The following is a 5,976-nucleotide window of genomic DNA, read 5'->3' on the forward strand; positions in this document are numbered from 1 at the left end:
AGTTGATGGGTGAGGGAAAGAGGGGCGGTGGGGGCGAAGGAGTGCTACTTCTGCAAAACAGACAAAGGAAGCTGGTGAACCCAGGAGGCAGGCAGGCTTTGGAAGCTCAGAGACATCTTTCAAAACAAGGCACAGGGCCCCTTGCAGGGGCCTTCCCACTAAACCACCTTCTCATGTGAAAGTCACCACCTTCCTGGTTAGCTTTCTTGAAGATCTTTCCTGACATAGATTTCTCATACTTTCAGAACTGGGGATTAGATGCAGTGTATAACTAATATAATGCAAAGAAGTAGATGAAAACAATAGAATGAGAAAGACTAGAGATCTCTTCAAGAAAACTGGAGATATTAAGGGAACATTTCATGCAAGGATGGGCACAATAAAGGACAGAAACAGTAAGGACCTAACAGAAGCAGAAGAGATTAAAAAGAGGTGACAAGAAATACAGAAGAACTATATAAAACAGGTCTAATGACTGAGATAACCACAATAGTATGGTCACTCACCTAGAGGCAGACATCCTGGAGTGTGAAGTCAAATGGGCCTTAGGAAGCATCACTATGAACAAGGCTAGTGAAGGTGATAGAATTCCAGCTGAGCAATTAAAATCCTAAAAGATGATGCTGTGAAAGAGATGCACTCAGTAAGTCAGCAAATTTGGAAAACTCAGCAGAGGCCATAGAATTGGAAAAGGTCAGTTTTCATTCCAATCTCAAAGAAGGGCAGTGCCAAAGAATGTTCAAACTACCAGACAATTGCATTCTTTTCGCATGCTAGTAAGGCTGTGCTCAAAATCCTTCAAGCTAGGCTTCAGCAGTAGGTGAACTGAGAACTTCCAGGTGTACAAGCTGGTTTTAGAAAAGGCAACAAACCAGAGATTCAAATTGCCAGCATTCACTGAATCATAACAAAAGCAAGAGAATTCCAGAAAAACATCTGCTTCATTGACTGCACTAAAGTCTTTGACTGTGTGGATCACAGCAAACTATGAAAAATTCTTCAAGAGATGGGAGTACCAGATTATTTCACCTGTCTCCTGAGAAACCTATATGCGGGTCAAGAAGCAACAGTTATAACCTTACATGGAACAACTGACTGATTCAAAATTGGGAAAGGAATACAACAAGGCTGTATATTGTCACTCTGTTTATTTAGTTTAAATGCAGAGTACATCATGCAAAATGCCAGGCTGGATGAAGCCCAAGCTGGAATCAGGTTGCCAGGAGAAATATCAACAACCTCAGATATGCAGATGATATCCCTCTAATGGCAGAAAGTGAAGAGGAACTGAAGAGCTTCTTGATGATGGTGAGAGGAAAGTGAAAAATCTGCCCTGAAGCTCAACATTCAAACAACTAAGATCACGGCATCCGGTCCCATCACTTCATGGCAAATAGACAGGGAAAAAGTGAAATCAGGGGCAGATTTTATTTTGGGAGGCTCCAAAACTACAGCCATGAAATTAAAAGACTCTTGTTCCCAGGAAGGAAACCTATAACAAACCTGCACAGTGATTAAAAAGCAAAGACAAATGTCCATATAGTGAAACCTATGGTTTTTCCTCAGATGTACAGTTGTGAGGGTTGGACCATAAGAAGGCTGACTGCCGAAGGACTGATGCTTTTGAACTGTGGTGTTGGAGAAGACTCTTGAGAGTCCCTTGGACTGCAAGGAGATCTAACTAGTCCATCCTGAAGGAAATCAACCCTGAATATTCACTGCAAGACTGATGCTGAAGCTGAAGCTCCAATACTTTGGCCACCTGATGAGAAGAGCCGACTCACTGGAAAAGACCCTGATGCTGGGAGGGATTGTGGGCATGAAGAGAAGAGGGTGACAGAGGATACGATGGTTAGATAACATCACCGACTCAAAGGACATGAATTTGAGCAAACTCCAGAAACTAGTGAAGGACAGGGAAGACTGGCGTGGTACAGTCCCTGGGGTCACAGAGAGTCAGACATGACTTGGCGACTGAACAACAACAAATAGCTTATATTAAAAGGAAAAAGTAAAATACAAACATGAGATGCAGACTACAAAGCTGCAAGTGCCTGAAGAGGTGAAATCATGGCTCCCCACACACAAATTAAAAGAAGAAAGTACTGCGATGAAAGTGCTGTATAAATTTAAAATATTATTCATGTCTTTAATATTATATTGTCCTTTAAAGACAAAAAGCTCTCTGGCAATCTCAATGTCCAAAGAAGCCATTTTACTAGGCTTTTAGCATTACAAAGCATGATCCCAAATACTTTGGTCCTAGCATGAACTGCTTTCTCCCTGCAGTTAACTAGACTAATGCCTCTCTTAAAATGAGGTTTACAAGCCTATTTAAAGAGTAATAACATACTGCTTTCCTGGGATGAGGCTTTCATCCTGATGAAGGCTCTAGTATATCTCTAAAGTAAATGATCCAGGCTCGGCTCACCTCACTGGGTGCAAGACAAGTCTGGGCTTTTAGTCACTAATATAAGACAGGGCAGGGGTGCCCCTACCCCCTGAGGGGGCTGCCCCGTGGTGGTGTACATGCACCAAAAGTGTCAGAATTGGGAATCTGGGCCTCCTGTTACTGTGGAAGCAGATTGTGGCAGAGTGGGGAGGAATGTGGTAGAAAAGGCCACAAAGGAGGAAAACTGTGATGGCCTCTTTCCTTCTCCCCATCCTCTACTGACATTTCTGCAGTAAAACAGGTTGTTTGACTCATAAGAAATCATGCTTCTATCTTATATATCCTCATTTATCGTCCTGATATTAACTTACAGATATTTTCCATGTTGGGGTAGAAACAACAGAAGAAGTTGAGCCTATTATCTATTATTCTATATGCTTCTGCTCAGTGTGTAGGGTTGGGGGGAGAGCAAAGGATTCCCTGTGGACTCTAACCAAATCTTCCTGTTTCCTTGGTTATTTGTTTGTCCCAGTCACCTCCTGAACCCCATCACTCCTGTCACCTCAGATTAGAGTTTTCCTACTTGAGTTTCAAAAGCAGTAACTCTAAGAGTTTTTATGCAGAGCCGTTAGAACAAAGAAACCTGAAAGAGCTCTGAGTTGCCTACTAGCTCTCCCTATGGAGGTTCACAACATACAGCCACTGTGGAAAGCTCTGCATGTAAATGAGGCGAAAAGGAAAGTTATGTAATATGACGGCATGGTGAAATAAAGCAGCATGTGCCCAGAAGATGTTGTCCTCTCTTGAGCATGCATTATGTTTTAGTCTTATTAATAGTCGGTCTGTCCTTTGAACAGACTCATCTATAGGTGATGGTTGCCCGTTGATGTTCTGCTTACCTTCTGCAACCTGTAGATGCAGAGAGTAATCCGTGAGATCTGGGCGATAATCACATGTCTAACTTTTATGCCACCACCCTGTGCCATTCAGAACAGTAGCCACAAGCCACTTGTAGCTATTTACATTGGACTGGACAAAAAGTTCGTTTGTTGACACAGAAATAAAAGATGGTGCGGAAAAACCCAAATAAACTTTTCTGGCCAACCAAACATTTAAATTATTTAATTCTAATTAAAATAAAAAATTCAGTTCCTCAGTCGCACCAGCTGCATTTCAAGTGCTCGCATCACATATGGTTGTGCCTACCATTTTGGTCAGAGCAGAAGCAGAAATTTCTGTCTAACCTTGTTGCTGCTGTCACTCATATAAGGAATCCCCTTAGCCTTCTTCTCATATCATCTTCTACATCCCCCATGAGCCTATGAATTTCTCTGAAAGCATGGATGGGGTTGTGTGACCTCTGATACCCAGCTCCTAGTCCAGGGCACTTTAGGGAAGGTCACTCACAAAATATTTGCCAATAATATGGATGATCCCTTCTCTTTGCTCCTACAGCATGTGCCTACTTTGGTCAATGCTATAGCACACTCCCCTCCCCCAAACCCCACCAATTTTTATAATTGGTTTTCATTAATTTTAAAACCAACACAAAAAATACTGAGAAAAGATAATAAAACTCAGCAGGCAGTACTCTCACTTGTAGACAACTGCTCAAAATTCTATAATATTTTCATTCATTTAACAGATATTTTTATGTACTGAGGTATAATTTACATGTAGTAAAATTCACCATTTTCATCTAACATGTGTATGATGTATGTAATCACCACTGTAATCAAGATATAGAACATTTCTATCAGCCTCCAAAAGTCCCATCTCCTGCTTCTTCATGATCAAACTTCCCTCCTCACCTCCTCCTCTGGCAATCACTGGTCTGATCTCTGTTCGGTAATTTTGACTTTTCAGGAAGGTCATATAACTAGCCTTGTCTAAGTGGCTTTTTCTGTCTCACTTCTTCCACTTAGCACAATGCTTTTTAGACTCACCCATGTTGTGGCAAATATCTTTTCCTTTCTTTTATTGCTGAGTAATATTTTATTCTATGGCTATGCCACTATTTATCCCTTCTACACTTGGTGGACTTTGTGGTTGTTCCTGACTTTGGGCAATTATAGAATAGAGCTGTTATAAAAATTTACACACATGTTTTTATGGGTACATATGTTTTCATTTCTCTTAGGAAAATTTCAAGGAATTAGATTGTTAGTCATGTAATAAGTATATGTTTAATTTTATAAGAAACACTAGACTTCCAAAGTGGCCTTACCAGTTTGTATTCCCACCAGCCAGATATGAGATCTTCACTACCATACTATATTTTCCATTTTTCTTAGATGAATCATTCTGATACATATGTGATGAAGCTCACTGTGGTTTTAATTTGCATTTACCTAATAATTAATGATGTGGAGCATCTTTATATGTTGCCAATATCTATCTCTATTTGTGGAGTTTCTGTTTGAATCTTTTACCATTTTTAAGTGGGGTTTTTTGTACTCCTTTTATTGAGTTGTAAGAGTTCTTTATATAGTCTAGATGCCAGTATTGACAGAAATGTATTCTACCAATATTTTCTCCCAGTTTGGGGCTGGTCTTCACTTCCTTAACAATATCTTATAAAGAGGGGACATTTTTAATTGTGTGGAAGAAACAAAGAGACATTTCTAACTATCTGCCGTATGCCGAGTTTTGATCGGGACTGGAAATATAATAATGCCTCAGCTTACATTAGTACTTTTTCTTTTTAGCAAAATAGGCATCTGTTGGTTTACAGCCTCCTTTTTGACTGTTGTATCATGACTATTTTCCACATCATTAAATATTATTCAAAAACAGGATTTGTAATGTATACATAGTACTCTCATGGATATTTCTTTATTTATTTAACTATCCCTCTCTATTTTGGGGGTACTTGGGCTTCCCTGGTAGTTCAGTTGGTAAAGAATCCACCTGCAATGCAGGCGACCCCAGTTCTATTCCTGTGTTGGGACGATCCTCTGGAGAAGGGATAGGCTAGCCACTCCAGGATTCTGGCCTAGAGAATTCCATGGACAGGAGCCTGGCGGGCTATAGTCCATGAGGTTGCGAAGAGTCGGACACGACTCTGTGACTTTCACTTTCAAAAAATAAGAGAGAGAAATATATGATTACCACCCTTTGCAGAAATCTCTGTGAATATCCTCAATTATTTTCTTAGTATAAATGCTTACAGTTACAAATGCAAAGACTGAGACAAAGACATAACACTTTGTTTCATAATTGCCTCTGAAGAAAGACAGCTGATGTCTTGAAGATCTCATCTTGCCCTCTTTGTCATGCCAGTACACGACAGAGAGCCTGTCACATTGTAAGTGCATCGCATATACTTGGTGGATAAATAGTATAGTTGGAGAGAAATAGAATTCCCCTGAGCTTGATCCTTTCCCCTTCCTTCTGTGAAAGAAAGTAAGAATACCCTTCACCTCTCAGATGAAGGGAATAAGAAGAAAGCATTCTTCTAAGAGAGAACTGGTCAAAAAGATGTAGGCTCCCAGAAAAGCTAGGTGCCAAGCCCTGTTGCTGCTCAACAAAGCCCTTAAGGGGCCCCGCCCCCAGCCCATATAAAGCCAGGGTGCAGTGGGGCA

The sequence above is a fragment of the Capra hircus genome, chromosome 2, assembly GCF_001704415.2.
Source record: "Capra hircus breed San Clemente chromosome 2, ASM170441v1, whole genome shotgun sequence".
NCBI classification, from domain to species: Eukaryota; Metazoa; Chordata; class Mammalia; order Artiodactyla; family Bovidae; genus Capra; species Capra hircus.